Source organism: Rhamphochromis sp. 'chilingali' (assembly GCF_963969265.1).
Source record: "Rhamphochromis sp. 'chilingali' genome assembly, chromosome: 2".
NCBI classification, from domain to species: Eukaryota; Metazoa; Chordata; class Actinopteri; order Cichliformes; family Cichlidae; genus Rhamphochromis; species Rhamphochromis sp. 'chilingali'.
Genome location: NC_137930.1, coordinates 36,112,819 through 36,129,343, shown reverse-complemented (window position 1 = coordinate 36,129,343; position 16,525 = coordinate 36,112,819).

Genomic DNA, 16,525 nt, shown 5'->3' with positions numbered 1-16,525 from the left:
CACACACACACACACACACACACACACACACACACACACACACACACACACACACACACACACACAGGCAAGGTACTCTTTGTTTGTATGTAGACGTCATATGTTAATGAACCTATGCATATTCATGTAACCTCAATAAAAGGACAGTGGTACGGGAGAACGGACGAGAGCAACTGGGGCCAAGCGAAGGGACGGCGTTTGTCCGGTTCTCTCCCGTGCACGAGTAACATGAAGAAGCTTGCCTATTTGTGCCTTGCTTTGCGGTGTAATTATATTGTCTTCAACGTTCCAGCGAATAGGTTTATGCTACAAACCTATCACTCTGCTTCTCTGTTGTCTTTAAGCAAGGACCCGTCCCATCCTGGCAACAAACTGTTCCAACTTCTGCAATCTGGTAGAAGGTTCCGCATCTTCCGGGCAAGGACAGAGAGACTCAAGAGGAGCTTCTATCCCCAAGCCATCCGTGCCCTAAACACACACACCCGCCCTCTCACATCATCTATAATTGACTGAGACAGGACTCTTCCAGACACTAAACCAAGGCACAATGTACATTTCAATTCCTTTAATTTTAAATATGTTTATATTGTCTATCCTGTAAAATAGTCAGATGTCTATTCATATTAATGTACAGAATTCACCTGCTTGCTGCTACTACTGCACATTCACCCAGTGTATATACTATATGTGTATATATATATATATATATATATATAATGTTTTTCCTCTACACCCCCCCCCCCCCACCCCCCCAATTTTTTTGCACATGTCGAGGAGCGTGCTACCCCCCCCCCCCATTTTTTTGCACATGTCGAGGAGCGTGTCAGGCTACATTTCACTGTGTGTTATACTTGTATAACTATGCATGTGACAAATAAAGAACCTTGAACCTTGAGCAAGATGATGAAAATGTGTTTTTCACGTCATTTTCACACATACACTGCTAATTTATTGGTTAAAAACTCTGTGTAAAGTTAGATTGAGCAGATATGGAAGTACATGGTTAACTGTCTGGAGCATTTCGTGCTAGGAAATGCTCATTCAGGCAGCACTCCCAGCCTAATCCATCAAGCTTTTCTGATCTGATTCTTTCCAAACTGTTTAAAGTTTAGTCTCCTCATTTAATTGATGGCCAGTTTATGCAGAGGTAAGTTTATGTTTGAAAGAAAAAGGGTGTTTATAAAACTTTGCAGTGACTGAACCGATGACATTTTCTGAGGCTAGCTCATTTAGTATTGCCAACTCCAAACATTTTAAATTATTTCACTCTTGTCAGCATGCTAACTGTACTTTGTACCCTGTACCCTTCTTTAAAAACACCCCCCGCCCAATAAAACTCAGCTACACAGAGGTTGCATGGAGGTTAATGGAGGTGATCTTCTGCTCCTGGCACATGCTACTTTTTTCTTCTCATTCTCAAATTTACAATTCAGAACCTTTAAGAAGCTTTTGTGTGCTTGAATTCAGATTTTAAAGGCGCTCTGACCTGCATGTTGCCTGCAGTGTGAACTATTGTGGCGTCAACAGCTGCTGCAGGCCCCCCATGCCCCAAATGACATACACAAACACACACACAGACACCCATGATTGCTACTTAAGTCTTTACTCTTTCTGCTGATCTGCTTTCTAATGTGATGTTTTAAAAGATTGAAAAATTAAACCAAAGAAGAAGAAAAGTGGTTGATCTAAATCAGTTACACCCTAAGTAGCTTCATCAGTCTGTGTTGCACTCTGGTGTGTGCACGTACGCACACCCAGCAGCCCTTTGTGACACAAAAAAAAGAGGAAGAAAAAAGGGCCAGGCCAGCTGAAACGTAATCAGCCCTTTAAATTTCCACAGCAACCAACCCAACACTCACTCCATCTGCTGTCCAATTTAATGACAGAGAGAGAAAGGGAGAGAGGAGGAGGAGGTGGCCCTGTGCCTGGCACAAGTCTGCTGCCATTCATCCATTCAAAGCCAAATCCTGACTAACAACAACATCCCCCGGCCGAGCAGTCAGCAGAAACACATCTGAAGTCTGAGCACAGCAGGACGGAGCGGTCTCTAAAAGTAGTTAAACAGTTTTGGGCATTTTAGAAAAATGTGCTTTTATTTTATTTTATTTTTTTATGATACACTAAATGAGAACCAGTGTCTGCCATGTGCAGGGGATAGCTTAGCATCGCTGGAGTCAGAGAGCAACATTAAGGCTGGAACTGGAAAGGTTTAAAACACACCTGCAAACACATTTAAGGGTACATTTTCTGTCTGCTTCTCTGAACCCTAAACAAACCCAGCTGCCCTCAGCCTCAACCCAACCATTAAGAGCTGTGCTGCTGCAGGCGCATGCTGCTTCTCAAGTATCCTTTCAACATAAAAGCTTTCTTCTCCTCCTAAAGTCTTTTCAGTGCTGGAGAGCTGCAGCAGATGGTAATGACAGGCTGCAGGCTCAGTGTGTGTTTCTGTGTTCTCCTGTTTTATTGGAGTTTTGATTGAGCAATCCATTTATATTTCTTGCTTTGCTCGGTTATTAGGGTTTTTTGGACAATAAAGGCTTTTATGCATCTAAAATCCTAAAATATTGAATAATCTAAGAGCCCTAGCCAAAGCCAAAGTCAATTAAACTGTTTTTACTTTAGAAAAAACAAAATTGCAGAAATCAGTAGCTGTCTGACAACAATGCTAATCTTTTTTTTTAAACTATGCAAATTTCCTGATTCATCCTTTCCATACGCCTGCTGCTGTTGCGCTGCTTGTGTGCATGTGTACATACGGGACAGAAACGCCCACCCTGTTCCCCCGGTCATCAGCTGCTGATGCTAATTTCTGGTTGTGATCTCAATCGCCCAGACCTGCTCCGGCTCGTAATGAGTCTAATCACTAATTACATTAGCAGGCCCCCTGAAGGGTGCGCTGCTCATCGGTGGCCTCAATCCTGCACAAAGATCCGGTGTAAACACGCCACCATCTAAAGAAGCAAACCAAAGCTCGTTTGTATTTGTAACAGAGAAAACTTCAGCAATTTTACAAGTTAATTAGAAATCAGTGAAAATACATTTGTTTGCATGACAATTTCATCTTTCGGGTAACAAGAGTGTTTATAAGTAAATATGAAGACAAAGAGATTATCTGTTTTGTCCAGCGTTGCAGCTTGTTAAGATAAAGTGGACTCAGAGAGCTGAAGCGCTGCCAGCTGTTGCCAAAACACGGGTCTGTTTCTCCATTGAGCGTTGAGGCCCTCGAGGGCCTGGCTCAGCTGCTGCTGGTTCAACACGGCAAATTGCTGTGTATGCATTTAGCCTTACAGACAACATGGCAGAATTTCAACACTGAAATGAGTCCAAAGCCACCATAATTTATGTAATAATGTAGATTAGAGGCCAGATTTGAGTGACACAGCAGTGGCCCGTATCCTTGTATGCTGCAGAGGAGGAAGATCAGATGGCTAAATGTGCCTGTGCCGCACCTCCACCCACTGCACACCCACACCAAAACAAAACTCTGGCAAAAAAGAAAGAAAAAAAAAGCTACAGCCAACACGTCTACGCCCCCATCAATGGACACAAAGAGCAGAAAACGACAGGAGGGGCCCCAAACAAAGGTGCAGCGAGACCTGGGCCCTCTCTCCTCTTTTGTGCTGAAGAATGGCGAGGTCCAGGAGCAGCTGCTGCTGGCTGCATGGGACATTTGAGCCGGTCCTTTTCACCAAAAAACAAAGTCTGGCGCTGTGAGTGGACAGGCTGCACGGCTGGAGGGGTGGAGAAGAGGAGGAGGGAGGCTGTATACAAAACGAAGGGCACACTTTGCCAGATCGACGTAGAGTTGACTCCCCATTGATCCTGCAGATAAGCAGCAGCAGAGGAAGAGGAAGGTGGGGTTTAGCAGGGTGAGGGGGGGGGGGGGGGGGGGGGGCGTGCTTTTAAAGTGAGGCCCTTTAAAGTTGATGGGAGTCACATCAGTCACAGCACAAAGGAGGACCCCGAGGTCTGCCATATGGTTGTAGGCACATCATCTGTTCAGGAATCACTAAAAGAAATCCAACCTAGGCCAATAGCGGCTCGAGCTCTGCCGACTGCACTACTCAGCAACAACAAATCTCTGGTTTCTGATTGGCCGATGGGATGTAGTTATTAAAAGCTCAGCGTCTCAATTACCCAGACAGGTATAGAAGTGAGAGACTTTGTTGTTTTAGTACTTGAGGATGATCTGTGTGGCAGATTGATAAGTGCTATTAATATTTTATTTCCTCTCCTTTTGCAGCTGTCAAAATCCGTTCTTTTGTATACTTTTTAGGACTTTTTGCTGGACTCCTTTTGCCTCAGATGTCCACTGAAACTAACCAGTTAATCACAGGATGAAACAAATACATTAAAAAGCAGTCAGTGCATTTAGCAGCATTAATCAAACCTCAGATTTTAATACAAATTTAAAAGAAACCTAATGCTACATATTTGGGCGCTAACTTTTACCATATGAATAAATCTTTTTTCTTTCATGCACCAGAACTATTTTAAACAAAAAGAATGAGATTTTTACAGGCATGTGGCCTAAAATAAACATAACTTGTATTAAAACTGTAATAGTTATTTGAGGTATAGGTCATTTGTAGGTATTTGTTTTATTCCTCTAAGCCGACCTGACCTTTGACTCTCTTTCTGCAGTTGTTGCAAATGATTGTATCATAAAGGACAGAAAAACATGCTGCCCTGCAAAATTCAAAATGCAGGCCAGCATGGAACATACAAAATCTTCAGTAAATAGTGAGAATTTAAATGAACCCATAATTATACATTTATTCAGTATGTCATGTATAATGATGTTAATCAACTGCGTTTATGTGTCAGAAGAAGATTACTTGTATTCATTTTAAAAGCATTTTTCTTGAAACTGCTTATTGCATTAAGTATGTCTGGCTGTAGGAAAGAAAAAAAGCTGACTTACATGTGACATCTTTCATTCAATGGAATCTGGTCAAAATTAATCCATTGGTATACCTTAGTGATTCATTATTTTAAGAAATACAATTTGATTTTAGAAATTTTAGTTGCAGTTTTACTCAAAATTATTGTTACAAGTGCACGCCTGCACTTGCCTAAAGGCATAGCAGAGGGAACCCGTGTGTTAGGAGATGAAAGACTCGAAAGAAAAGGTTAAAAAACAAAAAATCTAATACATTTAACTGGACTCTCTCCTAATCTTTATTTAGGAGGGGAATGAAACCATAGCGGTGAAACGGACGAGCACAGTGTTTTTGTGAGGCACCACAAATATAAAAAGCGATCATAAATGAACAGTTCTTTTTAATAGGCTTGTTTGTATTTCTTCAAATGTAACACGTTATTCTGAAAGATGACCACAGCTGACAGGTGGAGTAGGACCATAAAACATGGCGTAAAACGGACATAAACTAATGCACTTTACACTAACTGGTAAATAGTTTAGGTTGGCTTTCCAGCTAAAGATATAATGGACCTGTCTTCTTCTGTCAGCCTGTAGCATCGCAGTGGCACTACAGCTATCACCGCTCTCCTCCAGTCGGCATAGTGAACGAAGATAAATAGCTCCACCTAGTGGTTAAAAGGGGTTCCTGCATAACAGTGCAGCGTATCGTGGAGCCTGGTCTTGATTAAGTCCATCAAGGCCAAAAATGACCGTAAAAACATGTCAATTAGATTCAGATGATAAAATAAAGAAGCTGAACGTTTCTTTATTTGTTGCAATAAATCTGTTAAAATGATAAAATAACACAAATAATCATGGGCAAATGATGCACTTAAATTCTATTTCTTATCTGTTATTTCTAGAACATTTTATTATTAATCATGATAATTAACTAACTATCATTCATAATTATTTTATATTTCACTCTCCATTGTGATTATTATTGTTATTCTAAGAGGATTCTTTACTTTGAAATCACTTTTAGCTGGATCTGTATCTGTAGTGGAATTATCTAAAGGATATTATGGCTTGTTGTGTGGTTCAGAGAGGCCAGACACTTGTGCTCCAGTTTTGCTGATTGACAGTCTAATACATCATTAGCCTACTACCTAGCACTGTGCAGTGCATAAGTACAGTTTATAGTTACACTCTTGCTAAGCAGGCTTGCTTATATTAGCTGACAATTTAGCACTCCACACTACTGTGCAAAAGGCTTGGCCCATCTCTCATTGTTGCTTCCAATGAACCAGACTTTTTATCTTTCTTAAAGCTATTTTTTAAAAAGGTGTCTTAATCAACAGTTCTCCAGGTCTTTCAAAGTTTTTCTCTGACCACTGGCTGCTTTTTCATCCATTTTCAGTCCTTATAACTGACCACCACTGACCTATTAATCATTCAACCATAAAAAGGCACCTAAACTCAAGGGAAAACCAAACAGAAAACATAGCAACGTTTTGCTATGTCACAAAAAACAAAACTTGTTCCCATTTCTATAGTTAAATCTACAAGAAATACCAAAGATAACAGTGTGTGCTGTGTGTCCCTAACAATACCAAAGTCATGACCAAGAATTAGGGAGAAAGAAATCCAGCAAAGACCTGATGCATGACCTGAAAGAGCTTTTCAAAATCAATAAAATTTTGAATACAGAAAAGTGCTGATTTTTATCCACCATGCAATACCATCTGGAAAGCATCCGATCAACAACAGCTTGATTTTTCAGCACGACAATGACCCCAAACACAATAACAATGCAGTAAAAGAACAGAAAAGGTTAGAAGAAACAAACAGTGGAACCAAATCCGTCATGGTGCCCAGACATCAACAGTATTGAAGCAGTGCGGGGTCATCTTGACAGAGAGTGAACCAAAAGGCCGACAACATCCTAAGAAGAACTTTAAATCTCCTTCAAGAACCTTGGAGAACAATTAATGAAGGCTACTTAAAGAAATGACAGCTTTCCTAAGAGAACTCAGGCTGTGTTAAAGAATAAACATATATTTCCATGTATATTTGCACCTTTCATTAAATCTTTGCACATATTTCTCATTTTCCAGGCAAAATATAAAGAAATGAACGATGATTTGACACTTTTTCACAGTATCGTAAATTTGCTCCTATTAGAATTTGATAGCTTGAAAAGCAGCCAGTGGGACGACCTCTGGGCTGAGTATATCAAGCACAGCCACAGCACTGGGCGGGTGGTGCCGACGGGTCAAGATTAGGTTAAGTGGGGTGTGTCGTGCAATGAAGTAAAGTCGGTCTGTCGGGTCTCCAAGCTGCAGATGGGACCCCTTCTCCTCTGGAAAGTCCCCTTCCCACAGGCACCTGTTGGCTGGAGTCTGGTGATAAGGTTAATTGGTAGCAGTCAACCATTCCATCTCTCGTCCACATTGCTTGGCTTTGCTGTGCTTTGTTTGCACTTGGGAGGTCCATCTTCCCTAACAGTTTTGTAGAATTATCTTTTTGTTATAGCTTTTTTAAAATCTCAGTGGATTTGATAAAGGTCCGCTAGATTTACCAAAGCTGTAATTCCACTGTTGCGTCAGTCGGATGGTTAAAATACTCAGAGGAGCCTAAAAAGACAATCATGAAGTGCATATCACAACTTCTGTTTCTAGTCCTCCTTTTCTCCATAATGCACATTTAGATGGCGATGACAGCTGCTGCTTGGATCTGCCTCCCAAAAATCAGACCACCCAGTCGTGAAGCTAAAGCAAAGTTTTGAGCAAGTGTGTTTTTCAGTCACCAGAGAGTCTGTGTGTGTGGTCACTGCGTTGGAAATACATCCACACGTCCTCATAGCAGATCAGCAGTAGGGAAACAGGCTACAGGCAGCAACATGTTTAAGTCCAGTCCTTTAAACTGGAGGCGGACAGTTGAGATCACAAGTCTCTGCTGACTTACAGCAACTATTTGCCTGACTGGAGAAACAGTGTCAGACGGGGAAGTCAGAAGTCCGGCAGCTTTCCTTTTAATTGGCTCTCAGCTGCTGGAAAACAGACGTTCACTTACACATGAACACAAACACGATGGGCAGCACATGTGACTTCATTACTGTGGGAATAACACAAGCAAACACACGCCTTTTCTGGTGCAGCACTGACCCAGTGAGAGGAGGAGAAAGCCAAGTTTTAGAGCACTAATGTAGCTTCTTGAGGGGTTAAGTTCCAAAGATAGGAGGGTTTCCCCCTTTATTTCAGGATTAAACCAAATAAAAGAACCTGAACATGCTATCAAGGGAAGTGTGGTAAGAACACCTCCTCCGCCTCTAAAGTTTGAGTGTTTTATCAAACATGAATCTGTCATTAGCAGCAGATATAGGCACACTAGAATCCATCTACAGACTGCTTTTGTATGTGAGACCACACAAACAGGACAAAACTAATATTCAGGGCACTATTTTGCTCCAGTCCAGCTATAACTGCTGCTAATTTTGTTATCATCCCTGTCTGAGTCATCTCATCCACTTATTTTTAGCCGTCTGAAACATTTCAGTCTTATTGCACTCGCTAAAAAACACTCAACTTTATTGGACCCTCCTCAATTTACAAAGATATGCCATTATATTATAACACTTTTGCCTCCATTTTTGCCTCCATTCTGTCTTAATATTAGAACTGATACTTGAGCAATTTGAATACTTCTGCTCAGCCTTCTGTCTGGTTCCTCCCCCGTTTTCTCTGATTCTCCCCTGTTTCCTCTTTTAATCTGTCTCCCCCTTCCCCTCTCTCTGTCCCAGGGTGCGCACACAACAGACTGGAAGTCATTCCAGAAAGAAATTAACAGAGGAGTCTAATACTCTAATGCTCCCACACAGCAAATTGGATTCGTGCGCTTCACTGACTCTGGGTATCAGTTTTTTGCAGGACACAAAGCCTCCCGCTGCAAGCCAGAAACATAGACTCTGGGGGGAGACGCTGTTGCTTCGACACTGCTAAACACTTGCAAACTGAAAACTTACAACCCGCGAACAAAAGTATGTGGACACCCCGTCATTTAGACAGTGGCCTTTTCTGCTGCTGTAACAGCCTCCATCACTCTGGTTTCAAGCATTTCTGCACAACATAAGGAGCAGATATACTGCAGAGACTCGCTCCCACTCAGCCGTGAGAGATTAGCGAGGTAGACACTGATGCTGGGTGATAGTGCCTGGATCAGGTGAGCTGTACAGGACTGTGAGCTGGTTGGGATGAGAAACACGGTGTGGTTTTTGAAGGAAAACGGTTTTATTTAAACAAAAATGTCAAATCGTAGTTCTGGGCCTTCTTGTAAGAGGTAAAAAAAAAAACCTTAAACCCAATCAAAGTAACACATGAAAACTACTCAGAGGAAATCCAACCCAAGCTCACTGACTGACAGGGGGAGCTCAAACACACTATAACATGTCTTATAACTAAGACACAAAACCAACAGTTATTTCAATAGTTACTTAAAGCTATCAACATTTAAATTGCCATATCCCTCAACAATCAAATGAAACAAGCAACATGTTTAAAGTAAACCATCACCCCCTCCATTATGAAGTGGTATGATCCAAACAAAACTTTCTGAGTTTTTAACACTGCTGAATTCAAAGGCCTATCACAAGTAAAGCCATAGAAAGACCAAATAAATAAAGCCAGTGCATTTTAAACATATAACAAAAAATCATGCTTATTAAATTGAATTCATGATTCATTTACACATAACTGGTTTGCTTTATTAGGAACACTTGTTCACATGCTTCATAATGCAAATGTCTAATCAGCCAATCACATGGGGCCTAGACGTGGTCAAGTCGACTTGCTGAAGTTCAAGCAGAGTATTTGCGTGGCCAAGAAAGGTAATCTAAGTCACTTTAAATGTGATGTGGTTGTTGGCAACAAGATGAATGGATACCGAGGAGACCTGAGATTGGCCGTGGAATTGTTTGTGGAGGTGCTGTCGGAGGTGGAGGAGGAGTTGGACCTTGAGGCCTTTCCCAGTGAGACACAACTGTTGTGACTGATTGCTGTGATGGATGATTCTAGAGCATTTTTAAATGCCCCTGGGCTTGTTTTATCATAAATAAATCACATGTTCTTAAGTGCTACACTGTTTTTACACTCCCTGGCTTTGTTCATCTTCTGGTTGCCACAAAATTAGAAGGACACTTAAGAAATCACTAAAAGCTTTAAAATATTTTTCTTTACGGGAAAAATGTGATGCTATTTCTACGTAGCATTTCTTGCCTTGACCTTTGCAAACTGTGAAATGTTCTGTATAATGAAAACATATGCTCATTTAAAGTTTTATAAAAAAGCAATTATTTATTTCTAATGAAAACAAGCTAATTTGAACATTTTATCCATTTTTAAACAGCAGCGCACAAACAAATAAAAATCTATTACAAGTATTTAATTGCATGACTGCAAGTTTATTTCAACCTTTAGTAAAAAGAAAAGCAGAACCTTTTTTTTCATTACTGTTTTTTTTTTCAGTTTAGAGTGTGTGTGTGTGTGTGTGTGTGTGTGTGTGTGTGTGTGTGTGTGTGTGTGTGTGTGTGTGGGCTTTGTGACTCTAACTGCCAATTTGGTGTAAAACCGGCTTTCATAAAGTCTCCCTTCGGGTCAAAAAGCCTGTTCCATGTAATCCTAAATCAGCAGCTCGTTCCTCATTTCTTCACCTACTTTGCTGTTATATTATGTTTCATTACTTTGCTGTCCTGAAGCACCAGCGTTAATTACGTTTGTTTGAAAATCTGTCCGTCTGCCACGCTCTAAATTACAAAAGCTGTTGCCGCTTCAAATTCTCTTTTTCTCCGTGCTTCAGGAGTGAGGCGCTGGAGCTGAACTTTGATCTCTGTGTACTGTAAAAAGAAAAAAATAACAGGGTCCCTGATCTAAAGGCTAGTTCTACTTTAGAAAGAGCACTTCCAGTGATTACAGAGAGGATGTTCTCAGTGAAGGTAAAAAGTTCCAAATCCATTAGAAATGGATACAAAGTTACAAAGTTTCTTCTGTGTTTGAATTTAAATGTCTCTTGGGAAGAGTTTCTCCACACCGATGTCTTTGGTCAGAAAACTGCATCCATGAAAGGAGAGGAAAAAACTGAGCCTCTAACCAAAGACAGGTTAAAGGGGTAAAGTTGTCTGCATGCTATGGTCCACACTGTGTAACCTGGATGTAACTGGCAGCTTTGTTGCTTGAATACCAAGGATCCGCTGCTACAGCTCTACTTTGTTTGCATGTTTTACCCACAGACAAGCCAGCCAGCGCGCATAACCTGGATAATCCTTCTTTTCTGACTTGTTAAATGATCATAGTTTACAAAATGCATTTAATGATCTACTGAATGCACAACACAGGAATTATAATACAGACATTTGTGTACAATTTCACAAACTTAATGTTTACTTTAATCAAAAAACAAAGGAGCTGAAGGCTTTTCTTCAACAGACTTCTATACAACCAGAGAGTTTGTTGTAGGTATCGCCCTCTATTGGCCATTAAAATGATAGCAGACTTTAGGCTGTGTCCATCTTTTAAACTGTCTGTGGCAGGAGTGTAAGACCAGTGTTGGGACTAACGCGTTATTAAGTAACGCGTTACAGTAACTACGTTATTATTGTGGTAACGAGCACGGTAACTAGTTATTATGCCAAAATCAGGAACGCGTTAGTCGTTACTGGGATTTAGATAGGGTCGTTACTCGTTACTTCGTGTGGTGGCTATCGCGGAGCTTCCACAGATTAAGTAACATTAGCAAGTGGTGGAGGCCAGCAGGTGGATGAAGGAAAAGGGACGCAGAAGGAAAAGAGACCCGAGGCGGCCGCCGGTCCAAGTGTGAACTGAACTTCAGGTAAGAAGTTATGACCTGCAGTCTCTCTGGGTCAGATATAAACCAAGTTTAGGTGGAGTTTATTTTCGTTATTCTGACTTTTTCCGTACTGCGTGCTAGCTAGCATGATGGAGTTTCTATACAGCTGGGTGGTGCTATGAAGTTAATGATGTTGAACTTTATTTTGTTCATAAGTTATTAGAGTTGCCAACCGTCCCGTCTGGTATTCAGAGAAAATATTAAGCGTTTCTTATTGAGGTGAAAAGGAACAGTTTGTCCCGTAATTCAGCTACAATGAAAAAGACACAAAGCTGGAGTTATTCTGTGTCTTTGCTGCACAGCTGCCTCTTCTCTCATCCTCTCACCCTCCCTCTCCCGTTTCTACTTCAATCATGAAAACTGATCAATGATCAGCTGATCGGCTCTCTTGTTTGTTTATCGCTCACTTTGCGCCGAAAGAGGAAACCAGCGGATGTCGCGCTACACAACAGCAGCACGTTTGATCAGCTGTTGTTAGAATTTATTTAATATTAATTTCTAGTATCAGCTGATGTTTGCTGGAGCCACAGCTGTAAAGCTGCTGGTCATGATATGGTTTGGTTATCTGGTGAGAGGAAACATGAAGATGAAACCAGGAGATGTCCTTACTGAATCATCAGAGCTGAACAGGTGATGGAGAAACAGGTTTACCTTTTAGGTGACATGAATGAGTTGAAGAGAAGTTATGAACTGTTTCTGAGAGACAAATAACACCAGGATCCTTTTCTACGTAGCTGACAGCTGGTAACTGTGCAGGGGCAGGTCTAGCAAAGTGTTGCCAGGGGGGCATGTAGGGCATTAACAGGGAGAGGGGGGCACAAAGAAATACTTTCTTATTCTCATTTAAAATGTCTAGCTTTTAAAAAAATAATTATCTGAATCTTACAACAAACGATTGATAGATTGATGCATATATACCATCAAAACAGTGTACATCACTGACACAACAGTGTTTGTTTTCATTCAAAGGCTTTATGATTTTTCCTATAATGGTGGGCCAGTCTCTAGTCAAAATGCCTGGGCCAATTTTCTGTCCCAGTCCAGCCCTGTATGCAGCTCATCTGCAGTCTGGTGTTACCTACATCTTCCTATTCAGAAGACAGAATTTCTGAGTTCTGAGTACAATCGAAAGCACCACGACTGCAGTTTTTGTGTTGGATGTAAAAGGCGCACATGACTCTGTGACGTAGGCTAGAATCATGGCAGCAGTCAATGACGGTCCAGGCGTGGGATTTCTCTCGTGGAAATATGCACATTATCTTTTCCTTTCTATTGGTAGGTGGCACAGTGCACTTGTGGCAAGTAAGCAAGCTAGAAGACTGGCAAAGTTATGGAAGCAACACATTAACAAGAGAATTCTGAGTAAAACCAAAGTTACTTTCCCTAGCAACTAGTTACTTTGAAAGTAACGAGTAACTTGAAGTAACTGAGTTACTTTTGAGAGAAGTAACTAGTAATGTAACTAAGTTACTATTTTAGAGTAACTTACCCAACACTGTGTAAGACATAAGTCCCGAGGTCCAAAATTGGCCTGAGTCCAATTCAGTCCACTGGACAGCTTTGAAAAAAAGTGAACAAGGGCTTAAAATTTTGACTACTAATAAAGACTTGTGAAGCTCCCCCCTGATCATTCATACTGCACTAAAGTAATAGGTAAACAATTCAACAGCAGAAAAGTTCCTGTTTTTCACTGGCTGCCATAGGATTTTCAGGTTTTTTTGCAATTTCCAAAAAGGACTTTTTGTGATATAGCAAAACGTTTCTGTTTTATAATTACAGGGCAGTCTGGGCAGTGAGCTACTAGAACCTTTTTTCTGTAATTTTAAAGAGTGTTTAAAAAGTTATGCTGTCAGATTTCTCTGTACTGTTGAAATTGCACTTCTTCTTATATTAAGATATTTCAGGCATTAAGTGTGCAGATAAACTTCTTCACATTAACAGGAAGGGGGAGTGAATGGATGTATGGAGATTTGCTGTTATGCTTACAGTATGTATATAATTAGCTGGTTAGTTAGTTGGATCTGTGGGGTTGTGGTTAACACAACTATCTCACACATGAAAGATCCCCACTTCAAGATGGAGAGGATATACAAATTCAGCCTCAGGTGTCAGTCCCGTGCCTGGATAAAGGGAAAGGTTGTGTCAGGAAAGGCATTTGGTACAAAATCTGTGCCAAACCACATCTTTTGGTGATCCCTCGAGAAAAACGGGAGCAGCAGAAAGTTCCTTCTTCCTGTTGTTGGGTACTTAGAATCAGAATCAGAATACTTTATTAATCCAAAAGGAAATTAGCAGATGTAGGTTGTAGCCACTGTCACATCATGAGATAGTCATGCTAAATGTTTTTGTCCGAGACGGGTCATTGTGACCAGCTTTGGATTTCTCTCACTTAGATCTGTCCTCAAAACTCAAAAAAGGTCTCTATTCCAGTCCACTTTGAAAAAAACAGCCCAAAGTCACAACCCAACACTGATAAAAAGAAATAAAGAGACAGATTTTTAATCATTAATGTTTTGCACTTTTTAGGAAAGGTTCCTTTCAACCCAAGGAGCTTGGAAAGAAAAGCGTCATGGTTTACGACACCAACTGTCTGCCATCTATAATCCAGTTTTGAGATCCCTTCCCAGACGCCTTAATGCCCACTCACATCCTGGGCCATCTGACCTCAGGAAATCACATGATAGGGTGGGGCCAGGTTTCACAATGAGCTCACCCGAAACCCTGGCTGATTGTGACCCACACCCGCTTTCACACCTCATGTGATTAGGTAGAGGATCATCAGGGGTCCTTTGTCCCTCTTTGGGAGGAAACTCCTACTGGGTTTAAATCTGGGACTCTCCACCATTTGACCTTAGAACTGAAGAAGCTTCTCGGATGAGAGGTGAAACGTCTTCAAGCAACTCAACGAAGTCCAGACGCTTTTCTTTCCAAGCTCCTTAGACTACGATGACCTGGATGACTGAGAACCTTCACGTGTTCCTTTCAACCCAAAACCACTCGGTCACCCTTGGGTGTACAGACATATATCTATGTATCAAATTTAAATATTAGAATTTCTCGTACCAAAACTAAGCTTCTTGGGTGGTCTGTACCTCACAGTACGTCTTAGTGTTTTGTTAGATATATCAAGTAAAATTGCTCAAAAGGACACCAACAGCAGATCTTCTTAGCATACAGCTTTCTGTGTTGGGATGCCTGTTAATGAAAGAGACCCCATAAAGCTGTTATGAAGGGGGAAACTAGAGGCCAAAATCTTGCTTCTGATCCTCTAAAGTTGATCATTTTAACATGAGAGTCTATGGGGACTGACTCACGTTTGGAGCCAGTCTTAGAGTTAGCACTTTCATGTTTGCTTTATTTTCCTGTCTCAGAGACAGCTGCCTGTCTCTGAGACATGCATTATATCTCATTTTGAAGTCTGCACAAAAACCAAATAGTGTCTTTCTGGGGGTTATTTCTGTCATATCGCCAACAATAAGCTCGTCAGACACCCAGCACAAACTCCAACTAGCTGTGCTCTTTCTATCCTACTCCTTTCAAATCTAAGGATAAACCCCTTGAGATTTAGTGTTTGTCTACAGAATGTCAACTGATGACCTCGTCCTTTCTCACAACCAACGGTGGGATTTACAGAGGAGGGAGCGATCCTTCTCCCGATATTAAACCATGAAAGTCAAAGAGTGGATTTACGAGGTTTTGGCAGGACGGCGGTGATCTGCAGGCATGACGGACACATTATGAACAGCGGCTGCATCGCTGCACTTCTCCTCGGAGCTCCTTAAACAATTTCCCCACAGCTCATTTTTAACCTGCCACACAGCCGTCATCACTTAGCTCCATAATTCCCCAAATTCACGCATAATCAAACAAATGAGCCTTTATGCTAATTTCTTATGACTCAATTATGTTAAAAGCCCAGCTTGAATGACAGTCATAATTACAGCCATAATGCTGGCAGAGATATTACCGGCGAATAATACGGTAATGGATATCAAAGGAGCAAGCTTCATCTGCCATAGAGAGACACTGCTGAGTGGGTTAGCAGGAGTAAATAAACTCTGATGTGTTTGCTGATGAGCTGTTTTTTGGTCTACAGCACTGCTGAGACTCCACAGAGGTCAGAGCCACGAACACACTGATGGATGGAAGGAGACCCAAACGTTTTTAGGGAGTTGACTTGATTTCAGCTCTCTGGCCCTATTTACCTTTAATCTCTTTCTAAGGTTTTGAGTGTGATGTTAAAGAGTTTACAGAGAAGTTCTTTGCCATGTGCGTGACTTCTCACTCATCCACTGACTTTGTTAAAAAGACTAGTTTATTCCAAGCATGTGGACTTGAGAGCATTATGTGGAAACTCTAAGCTTTTCTGGTGGTTGAGGCTTTGATGCATACAGTACTGTGCAAAACTCTTGAGCCAGCCTTCATTTCTTTACATTTTAGGAAAAAGAGGAATTGTTGCAGCAATTTATTGAAATGGGGAAACACACAGGAACGATATATTATGTTATATTAAGCAAGAACTGAGTTTAAAAGTCAATATTTGGTATGACCACATGTATTCTTCCACACAGTCTAAACTCTCTTAGGCTGTTTCCTTGTCATTTCTTTAACTTGTCTTCAGGAATTCTTCTCCAGGCTTCTTGAAGGATATTCAAAGCTCTTCTTTGGATTTTCGCAGCCTTTTGTTCCATTCTACATGAAGATGATCCCACATTGCTTTAATAACATTGAACTACGGGCACTTGGGAGGCCAGTCCATGA